At 37.1% G+C, this 11,928-nt stretch overlaps 1 protein-coding gene across 6 annotated transcripts in view; it reads left to right on the top strand.

Moving 5' to 3' along the window:
• The window catches only part of FER (FER tyrosine kinase), a 185,913-nt gene that overhangs the window by 130,188 nt on the left and 43,797 nt on the right, over window positions 1–11,928 (top strand). The window lies entirely within an intron of this gene.

The following is an 11,928-nucleotide window of genomic DNA, read 5'->3' as shown; positions in this document are numbered from 1 at the left end:
AACTCTATTTTATTTTGCTTGTAATTGCACAATCTCCCACGCAATCAAAAAAAAAACTTGGAAGAGTCTTTTCTTTCTCTTCCTAGATGTAGGAAGAAAAAAACAAAAACAAAATGCTGTGTGATCTATAAATGCATAAAACAATCTGAAGTCATAGAATTCTTTCTTCTACTTAATGTTTGTTCCAATTGACTTGAGTTTTATGTTGCCCTAATTTATTTTAGAGCTAGGAATTTTGCATGTTTGTGAACTGTGTATTATAAGAGTGAGGGATTTTGAAGATAGCTGAATAATCTTGTGGTACAAATACCACTTCAGCTGTTTAACCTTCAAAGGTTCCTTCAGAGTCTGTACAAGCTGTCAAGGTAAGCACCATTATCACGCCTCCACTGTCTCACCCTGGAAGGATTTTCTCATTTGACTGCAGATGCAAGGATCTTTGTAAGTTCCAGCTCTTGAATCATGATGATAGAAGGAAGCTTGCAGTGAGATTTTTCATGATCTATTCCTTTCAGGTATTGGACTGTTTAGTCACCAGCTTGTATCTTACATTCTGTTTCATGTTTCTACACAGTTGAAATTTTTATAATTAATAATTAAAATTATGTCCCAAAATATTTTTAAACTTTTTTTTTCAAAGTCAGGCATTCCAAAAAAAGACAATTCAAGAATGCAGCTTATGTGTTGAGTGTTAATTTAACTTCCTCTAGCTTATGATACAGACTTTAATAGTTAGATTTTGTCTCTGTATTATATCTTTACCTCATTCAATTCTGAACAATTTTCCAGGAGTTGTTTATCTCCTCTAAATTTATTCTATAGTCATTGTCTAATCTATTGTATCGATTATCTGCTCTGAGTGTGCATTTTTTGTTCCCCAGTGGACATTTCTGGATATTTTTCACTCTAGTGCTAAGTGCTTTGTACTGAGACACTTGCCTGCATTCCCAGTGCATCCACAGAGTTCCTGTTTGGTAGCAGATACATGTTTTCAAAAAAACCAAATACTCCTAATTAATTGCATACTGTGTTTGTGTTCCTTGTTTTATTTAGACTCTTGCTGACTTACACTGGAGTAGACCTGTTGAACACTTGCAGCTGGAAACAAGCTGAGATATGAATGTTTTCAGTAATCTGATAGTATGATGTTTGTCTGAATTTGTCATTAACTATGGGTTTCAACTGTTTGTGTTCAGCTTTTGTCTAGACATGCTCAACTACTTTTCAAGGTGAAGTTCAGCAAGGTCATTAGCATCTATCTTTGCAGCTGAATAAGGTAACCTGTTCAGTTTTGAACTGAATTATTTGGGATGCAAATTAAGCATGCCATTAACACAGAAACATTCAGAAGTGATAAGTTTTATTCGCTCAGCTGCAGCACAGCATGATTTCTGCTATGCTGGCTCCTAGGCACATTCGGAAAGGACAGAGCCACTTCTGTAATACCTGTAACAGAATCTGATACAGCCATTACTTGCCCAAGCTTTGGGGTTCCCTCCGTATGTTGTTCATGCTGTCCTATTTGGCTTCGTTCCATCATGTTATACTCTTCTGAAATTGTGGTGACTCCTTTGCTACTTTCTATGTGTTACAACACTTTGACCTCCAGAGGACATGTTGGTTTGCAAGCATTTGCAAATAAAGATTCTTCCTGACCTAGTAGGCCCTCTTTCTGGCCTTTGATAGAAATGAGCACAACACAGCGTATAATGGAGGAATGCCTGCAGATTCAGTATGGCAGGTCCTAAGGTGAAGCTGATGCAACCTTCTAAATAAAACCTGACTATTGTGGAATTATTCATATTTTCTGTATGCAGTAATATTTTAGAGCATAGCACTAAATCACAGCTGACTCCATGTATTTCTGCTGTTAGCTATGTTGAAGCTAAGCCCATTTAGAACCAAAGTCTTGGTGCTGAGACTGAGGTATGTGCCATTTATTTGTTGATATGATGAATAATATCCAAATAATCTGAGTTTTGCTGCTAGTTGGAATGTCTAAATAAAATACCTTGAATGAATGAGACCTGACTGTACCTAAAAGTAACGTGTGCACTATGGCTTTCCTAAGCCTGAAGTTTAACTCTGCTGTCTCTGGCAGCAGCTTATTACATTTATAGGCTCGGAATTCTGATTGATGCTTAGTTTTTTTTTCCATGTTATGTGACTCAGTTGCTATGTATTCTGCTTTGTAGGTTTGTTTCTTTTTTTAATCTATTCTGTGCTTCTGGAGGCAGTGAGATCTATATAGAGATTATTCTTTTTTCAGCATTACTTTTTCTTCAGGAATTCTTTAATTCTTTAGTCTCTGACTACTGGTTGTATGGCACATCAGTTGCTGACTTTTGCCAGAAAATTTCAGATCTGTGTTCTATCTCACAATCCCATACAGAATTATTGCACAGTGTGTCAAAAATCAATACAAGAGAAAAAGCAGTCAATCAAACTCTACACAGATTCAGATAAGGTGCAGATTTTTAACAGTGATAGTGACTGTGACTTTGTTTCTCATTCAAGCTGGTTTTTGCAAATATGACTTCTGTCTCTTTTTCCTATTCTCCCCTCTCTTACTTTATGCATTCCTCTTGCTTTCAGTTAAGCTTCCAGCTTCTTTTTATTATTTGTCTCGACTCTTCTGCAACCAGCCTTCCTTCTTCTTCTGCTACCTTCTCTTTCATTCTTATGTCACGCTATAAACCAAACACCCCTCCGTGACTTCCTTCTGTCTCTATATGTCCAACTTTACCCTCTCCCATCCAGCCCTCTTGCAAAACACACATGTGCATTTAGACCTCATTTCTTCTTCTTCCCTTCTGGTTTTTTTTTAGCATTTTGCTTTCCTGTGAGACTCTGCCTTTCTCCTACTTGCTGCATGGTTTCCAGTTGTAAAGATATTAAGAGAGTAGGGGGAACAGTCAGATTTCTCTGCTGCATAAGAGGTAGTGGTCATTAAAAATTCCTTTTAGCTCAGACCTTCTGATAAAATGAGATCAAGCTGATAAAACAAGATGAAAATTGCACTTAACAGTCTTCTTGTAACATTTGAGACTAGTTTTATATTTTTATCTTTTGAAATATTTTAGGTTTTGATGATACGGTTTGTTTCAAGACTATAGAAAAATAAATGAAAATTTCATCCATTATCAAGTATTCAAAAGATATACAGAAATCTCAAATCAACTAAACATAAAAATTCAGTTTTTCTGTAGCTGCAGGAAATTCTCTGCTTTTGATTTTTTTTAGTTTTATTTGTTGGTATTCATTCACGCTATCACCTTTTCTTTTACGTAAAATATTTATTAATATATTTTCATTTAGAAATAAATGTTCATTGTTTTCCTTTAGGTTAAAAAAGAATTGTTCTTCATGTATATTCTTTGGGGGAATCTATTTCTGCTTTCTGATCTGCTATCCCTTTAAAGGATATTTACTATCATTTTTAAACATAGTCCAGTTACCAGATGAAAGACTTTCTGGGGGTAGATAATTTTCCTTTTACCTAGTTTTTGAAGTAGGTTACTTATACTCACACATAGACCCATATCCTCATCACCACAATGCTAATTCAAAATGTCCAAGTAGTCTGGGCAGAATTATTTCATGTGGCATGAAGGACAAAATGTTGTCTATTGATGCCTTGCTGTGATTTCTGGATTCCTCTTGGCTGCTGATTGCAGACTAATTTTGGGAATCAGTAGTTATTGTAGCACAGTCATTGACTTCATGCTCCAGTTTAAGACAAGGTTGCTGGTTGTTGTTAACATTTTCCTCATTTGTAGTATATTAATGCAGTAGTCCATTATCCTGTTAAATGAAAGTAAAATAGCATGTATAATGAGTTCAACCCTTTTTGTCAGCTTCATTTTGAGTGCACTTTGTACTAATGAATCATCTGCACTGTGGTGTCATAGAATCATAGAATCCTTACAGTTGGAAGTGACCTATAAAGGTCATCTTGTCCATCTCCCTTGAAGTGAACAGGGACATCCACAGCTAGATCAGGTTGCCCAGAGATTGATCCAGCCTCACCTTGAAAGTCTTCAGGGACAGGGCATCCACCGCATCTTGGGGCAACCTGTTCCAGTGCCTCATCACCCTTATTGTAAAAGTCTTTTGCCTTATGTCTAATCTAAATCTACTGTCTTTTTAAGTTTGAAACCATTTCCCCTTACTCTGTCACAACAGACTCTGCTAAAGAGTCTGTTCCCTTCTTTCCTGTAGCTCCCCTTTAGATATTGAAATGCCACTATCAGGCCTTCTCCAGGCTAAACCACCCCAGCTCTCTCTACCTGTCCTCCTAGGAGAGGAGTTCCATCCCTTGGAGCATTTTTGTGGCCTGCTGTACGTGCTCCAGTAGACACGTCTCTTTCCTGTACTGAGGACTCCACATCTGGATGCAGAACTCCAGATGAGGCCTCACCAGCATTGAGTAGAGGGGCAGGATCACCTCCCTTGACCTGCTGGCTATGCTGCTTTTGATTCAGCCCAGAATATGGTTGGCTTTCTGGGCTGCAAGGGCACACTGCTTCCTCATGTCCAGTTCCCCATCCACCAGTACCCCCAGGTCTTTCTTGGCTGGTTTGTGCTCTTGTTTTTTAATCTCCTGCTTGTATTAGTAGCGGATGTTGCCTCAACCCAAGTGCAAGACCTTTCTCTTGGACTTGTTGAACCTCATGAGGTTCTCCTGGACCCACTGTCCTGGACCTGTCTAGGTCCCTTTGGGTGGCATCCCGTCCCTCTGGTGTGTTGATGGCACCCCACAGCTTGGTGTTACCAGCAAACTTGCTGAGGGTGTGCTTCAACCCCACTATCAATGTGAAGATACTAAAGAGTATTGGTCCCAGCACTGACCCCTTGGGGACACCACTCATCACTGATCTCCATCCAGACATTGAGCCATTGACTACCACTCTCTGGACTTGATCCTGCAGCCAGTTCTTCATCCACTGAACAGTCCACCCTTCAAATCCATATATTTTCAGTTTGGAGAGAAGGATGTTATGGGGTACTGTGTCAAAGACCTTACTGAAATCCAGATAGGTGACATCAGTGGCTCTTCTCTTGTCCATTGATGCAGTGACACCATTATAAAAGGCCACTAGGTCTGTCAAGCAGGATTTGACCAACCTAGTGAAGCCAGGTGGAGCTTCACTAGGTTGTGAAGCTTCCTAGTAAAGCCATGCTGATTCTCCCATGTCACCTCCCTGTCTTCCATATGCCTTAGTATAGCTTCCAGGAGGATCTGCTCCATGATCTTTCCTGGCACAGAGGTGAGACTAGTAGGTCAGTCGTTCCTAGGGTCATCCTTTTTCCCTTCTTAAAAGTGGGTGTGATGTTGCCTTTTTCCAGTCACCAGGGGCTTCACCTCATTGCCATGACTTTTCAGATACCTTTGAGAGTGTCGTCATAGATCTGCTCACGAGTCATTTGCACTGCAGTTCTGTTGCAAACAACATTTTCTTCATGTTCATCTCTTTGTTGCGTCTTATCTTGTCCTTAGCTCTCAGTGCATGTTATTCTTTCAACTCTTGTTCTCTCCTTTCATCTTTTGCTTTCGCCTATATGCATCTCCATTCATACTTTGTTTCCATCAGTGTTAACGGTACTATTAGAAAACTTTGCATGATTACTGAAACTTTTATTTGGTTTGCTTAACAGGAAAAATGAAGTTTTATCTGGATTTTGCAACATTACTTTGCAGGTAGTTGAAAAACCTCTGGTTTACAATGTCTGTTACTTCTTAGTTACAATGAGAAAAATTTGAGGGAGAATTTGGAAATACTACCTTACACACAAATATTCTGTTAGTTGAATAGTGAAATCACAATGTTTTAATGAAAGTTAAAGCATTTTTTAATGAAAGGTAAGCATATCTAAAGCCATTTATTACACTTTCTCGAACAGCTGTTTAATTAAAAAACTGTTCTAGAATTGCTACCAATGTATGTTTAGTATTTAAAATTCATAGTCGTAAGTAGCAGTGCTTATTTGTTTGTAGTTGATAATGCATATGGGCAATAAAGAAAATGTGCATTTGTTGACTTGAGACAGTCAAAAGACTGTTGATATGAACCCTGAAATTTACAAATATAGATGCAGATAAAAAGTTTCAGTAATATTATTATAGCTTATAAAACACTTACGAATATTGAGTCATGGATCTCCTCCTAGTTAAGTGACTATTGATAGTTATGGACAGAAGCACTTTGTGTAATTGTGGACTGTGTAAAGAAGCTGCTGCTTAATAAGACAGTTTAGTAAAGGAAACTCTTCCACTCTATTAAAACTTACTAGTAAATAATAATTTTACTGTGTTACTATGTGTATCAATATTGCTGTAATTACTGTTTTTAAAATTATTTAACCTATGTTATTATTTAATCTAGGAGCAATAAATAAACTGTCTGGATATTGATATAAACAGCTAAAGTGGAAGGTTGCCTGTCATAATTTCAAAACTTTATTTTACTTATGTTCAGTATCAGTATTGATTATTACAAAAATGTCATGAGTGTCTAGAACAAGTAGAAAGATACCATTTGTGGCATCAGCTAGAGAGAGCACTGAAACGTGAGATACTCCTCATCATAAATGCCATTCAAGTCAGAGATTGCAAAAATTTAATATCTTTTAAACAGATTTAAGGTATTTCTTTGCTGTTTCTTGGCTTTTGGCTTCTTCTCGTAGATCACAGGTCTTTTTTCATGTTTTTTTTTTTCCTTGCAGAACTTCAGCTTGGTTTTGTATGCTCTATTAATTGTACTGTTACATACTCATAAAGTACTATATAAAGTACAGCATAAAGTTTACCTTGTAAAGTAGGGCCACTTGTATGAGATGTTGATATGTGGTATTTTCGCTCTGTTAAAATGTCTGTGTATAATGAGGAATATTTTATATTCTCACATGAATGTCTGCTTTTAAGGAATCCAATTATTGCAGGCACCCTTAATATAATCATAATGCTTCCTGCTTATGTACTACATATTGTAATTTACTTAATAAAATAAATCAATCATATTAGGCAGACACTCCAGTTCTGTTGTTTATTCCCTTATAAACCCCAAACTGGTAGTTGATTTCTGCTTGGTAGTAATTCTATAATGGTCTGATTATTTCTGTAGCACTTAGAGTAGTTGGAGCAAGTCTCATTTCATAGTAGTGTTGTGTGCCATTAACTGGAATATCAGGCAGCCATGTAGCATACAGTGGAAATTCTGTGTCTAGGAGAAAGCGTTGCTTACTATTTTATCACCATCTAGTTTTGTTACAGTTGTTTCATAGTCTAATTGGTTTGTTTATTTCATTTTTATCAACATTATTATATTAGAGATATATATTGATATATTATATCAACATTTATTATATTAGAGATTACATTCTTGCATTGTTCGCTGCAAATAATGAATTGGGGGGTTATATTAAAACTTGTTTTCAGAAGTGCATAAAGATACTAAATGGCTAGAGTTCTACACTGAAGAGTTTGTATTGGTATCTTCAGCTCTGGGAGTATTCATGTGGATGCTTTCCTGCCAACATGAATAGCTACAGTAGCCTATGAAAGTCAGAATTTACAAGAGTAATTCTGTTAGTTAAAGAAGAGACAGTTTTGTAACAGTAATGAGGATAATCAGGTTTAACCTAAAATGACATGTATCCTGTATGGAATTAGTTGTATGTATTGTTGCTATTTTTATTTTGTCAGCAGCTGAGAACACTTTCAAATCAGTATTGAACGGAGTATTTAAAGGCATTTTCATTACTTCTCCTGAAGGGAAGATAACAGAAAACAGAAAAACTAACAAAAACTTACTTGCTGCCTTTTTTTCACTATTGTGACAGTGAGACAGATCAGGATAATTTTATTAAAAGTGTGTTTTGATGATAGGCATAAAAAATACTGTATACAGTTTGAGGTGTACTATGCTATTTTTGCTCAGAACTCTAGAAATTCATATAGTACATGCTGAACACTGAAAATCAATCACATCCGGATGGTACAAATACACATTCATACCATAGGAAATTAAAGGCTCACACTCTGCCAATTTGACACATCCTGACACAAGAAATTGAGCAGCTTTCAATGCTGGTCAAGAATGAGCCAATGAAAATAGATATCTTACTCTGATTGCCTAAATGTATTAGAAATAAATTTATAATCTGTGTTATTTCTAAGTTATGGAATGGAGATGGTTAACTTTTCTTTTGATACCTCATTGCCACTTGTTATTTGAGAACAGAACTCTTAATGTTAATTGTGGAGAGCAGTAACTCATTTGTACAGGGAATTTCTATGAATTTGGAGGAAAACTGATCTTTTAAATAATTATTTCACTTATTTAATTTTTCATATTCCGTTCAGAATTCCGTTTTACTGTTTTCATAATTCAGAAGGGTTTTTTATGTTTGAATTATGTTTTTACTACTGATTTTTTTTTTTTCTTCTGTGACCATTTCATCTGAACCTCAGTGAAGATGAGTTAACATTCTAGTTAGACAAATAGAGTTTTGGTTTGAGTAGCTTCTGTGTTCTGTGTGTTAAATAATAATAAGAAGAAAGATAAATTATTTCTTAACAATATTCTTCTGGAAAGACAAAATTTGATACACAGGTGTCTGGGAGATAATATTACAGTAATATTGAAGACAGAACCTCTATGTGGCAGAGTTGCTGCTCCATCCTGAGCGTTTCCTGGAAGCTTGGGGTTGTTTAATAAAGGGAATTCTGTGTTTAAACTAGATTCTCACCTTAAGAAAGTGAGGTAGAGCGGCCCATGGCTTGTTACTTGGATTCACATGAGCATGGTGAGTTACAAGGCTCGTCTTTGCTGCTGTACTCCTTAAAGTAAATCCTTTGAGGTCCCTCAGCATGAGATAAGAGGTTTCAAGGCAGATAACACTGCAGTGGCCTGGAACCTGGACCTTACATGACCCTGAAGTCTCTCTGTCTCAAGAGACCAAAAATTCAGACATCCTCCGGCATATGGTTATGTGCTTACATGATGGGAAAGCAAAGAAGATCGGAAATACTGCATGTACTGTAATTTCTTGTGATGTTTTTGCATGGTTGGAGACACAGCTGACAAAGCAAACTGAACTTGTGCACTTCATTTGTTGCATACACACTCTTCTATTACACCATTAGTGAATATTTTTAAAGTATCAAGAGTAATTTGCTGGATGTACAATACAGTGGGAAAAAAAAGCAGAAACAGCACTGCAGTTTTCACATTAATATATCTGTATGTATTGTTCTTCTGCTTCATCTGAGTTATTATACATCCCTGACTTTTTTGTTTTCTGTCAATTACAAGTTGTACTGAGAGTGGAAGAATGCTTTTTTTCCTTGCACGGTGCTATTTCCAAGGAAGAGAGTTTAGCAGTAACTGTTTTGCCTTGAAAAGGAATTCTTCTCTTGCTGTAAGGATTTTAACCTTACTTCTGTGATTTGCCTAGTTAATCTGATTTTGTTATAGCACTTTGTATAAATTGACCTTTCTTATCTAGGGCTTGTTTCTTAATTTTTAGTACGACTGTGTGCAAAGGTGTCTTTTCTTTTAGTATATCAAACTGAGCTTCCCTGTCTTTCACTTCTTTCTGAAATAAGTTGTTGGAAATTCTCAGTATTCAAAGTAGGAATATTGATTGATTGAGGATAATTTTTTTTAGAATGTTGTAGTGTCATAGAACAGTTTGGTTTCAAAGGGATCTTAAAGATCATCTGGTTCCAATCTCCCTGCCCTGAGTGGGAACACCTCCCAGTTGATCAGGCTGCCAAGGGCCTCATCCAGCATGGCCTTGAGTGCCTCCATGTGTCCTTACATGCTTTTTCTGTAAGGTTCCTTGATGTACTCTTCCACAACTGTGATTCAATTTGTTGAGATCGGAAGAATTTTACATTCATAAAGGCTTACTAGTCATACTTCCTAATTAAAAGATGATTCCTATGTACAGAGCAGTAAATGCTTGATATATAAACAAAATGATTTTTATCAGCTCTGAATGCAATATTGGTGGTTTGTATGTGTTCAGGGAGTGAGGGGGGATTGCTTAAAAATGATTTTAACTGTCCCCTATAACCAGAAGGTTTTTGTTTATGCATGCAATTAATTACACATACTTCAGTGGAGTTCTTATCTTCCTTCTCTCTGGCAATATCTATGAGTCAGCTACAAGACTGTCAGTAAATTCTCAGATTAAAAGAAGGGTGATTGTTGCTCAGTTGAGTTTGCAATAGTATTCTGTTTTTTTTTTTTAAGATTTCATGAGAATTTAAAATTAAATATTCCCAGGTAGAACTTGTCAGGCTTTGAAGTTGTAATGCATGTAACTATCTTTTGGAAAATAAAATGGAAGTCATTTGAAATTGGCTTTAGTTTCAAGGGCATCCAGTCAGACTTCATTTGCCATCTGTGGGTTATCCAGCCTTTGAGTGAAGGACATTGTACGCTCTGTTGCGCTAGCAGTGTTGTTGGTGCACTCTGGATGCAATATTCGCCTGCTCATGTGCCTGCCCATAAGCTGTGTAAAAAAAATAAATAAATAAAAAATAAAAATTTCCAGAGATCTGTGTCTGAAGAAAGAATGTATCAGATAATATTAATCACACGTTTAATTGGAATCTGGATAATAAGAAAATTGGATGCCAACAACTAGAGGTGTGCCCCGGGGGCCAGTACTGGGCCCAGTTCTGTTTAACATCATCATTAGTGATCTGCTTTATGGGGCAGAGTGCACCCTCAGCAAGTTTGCATGTGACACAAAACTGTCCAACAAAGGGCCACAGAGGTAATTGAGTGGCTGGAGCACCTCTCTTATGAGGAGAGACTGAGAGAGCTGGGACTGCTCAGTCTGCAGGAGAAGAGTCTCAGGGGTCATCACATCAATGTCTATAAATACCTTAAGGGAGAGTGTGAAGAGGATGGAGTTAGGCTCTTTTTGCTGCTGCCCAGTGCCAGGGCTATAGACAGTGGACACACACTGGAACAGAGGAGGTTATTTCTGAACATCAGGAAGCACTGCTGTGCAGTGCAGGTGGCAGAGCACTGGCTCAAGTTGTCCAGATAAGTTGGGGAGTCTCCTCCTTGGAGATCTCCAAAAGCCACCTGGACATGGTTCTGCGCACGGTGCCTTGGGTGTCCCTGCTGGAGCAGGGGCTGGGCCGAATGCACCCTGCCAACCTCAACCATGTGGTTTTCCCATAGTACTACTGTACGTACAGAAAAAGAAAAGAAGCAAAATGGAAGAAATGTTTTCTGTGTATTATTTTCTCAGAATTTTCATTAAGAGAGAACATATCAAGTCATCATCTTCAGATCGTTGTACTCAAATAAATTTGATCTCTGGAAAAAATGAGTAAATGAAGGGTGCAGTAATTGGTAGTTAAAATACTAATTCACTTTTTTGTTGCTCCATTGTAATATTTGAAGGGCCTTAGAGTTACGCTTTGCAATAGCAAACTCTCTAACAATCTCTGATTGTATTTCTTACAATATGAAATATAAGCAGAAATGGCTCCCAAAGAAAATTTCACATGAAACTGTTAGCTATATAATGTCTTTCTACTTTGCTAAGAAAGGCAGTTTATGAAATTGTATCACAGTGCAATTACTTGCAAGAGAGAATTGCTACAGTCAGTTTAGTGCAATGAGGAGACAAACAAAAGGCTAGAGCAATAGCTGGCTACACCTTTCCAAACAAATATTGTGACACAAAAAGCTTCACTATGATTTTTAGGCTTTGCCTGAACAACAAAGTATATTTTCAAATAAGTCTTCAATACAAATATTCAATCTGAACATGATGTTGCAATGTTTGTAGAAATGCCTTCACTATTTATCTTTAAGTCATGTTTTCAGAAACCTTTGTTTGCAAGCACAGATTCCCTTTCAGGAATCCTTTCTGCTGGCATCTTCTCCTCCTCAG

Source organism: Numida meleagris, chromosome Z (genome assembly GCF_002078875.1).
Source record: "Numida meleagris isolate 19003 breed g44 Domestic line chromosome Z, NumMel1.0, whole genome shotgun sequence".
NCBI lineage: Eukaryota > Metazoa > Chordata > Aves > Galliformes > Numididae > Numida > Numida meleagris.
Note: the sequence above shows the minus strand (reverse complement) of the source record. Positions and strands in the feature narration are given on the sequence as shown.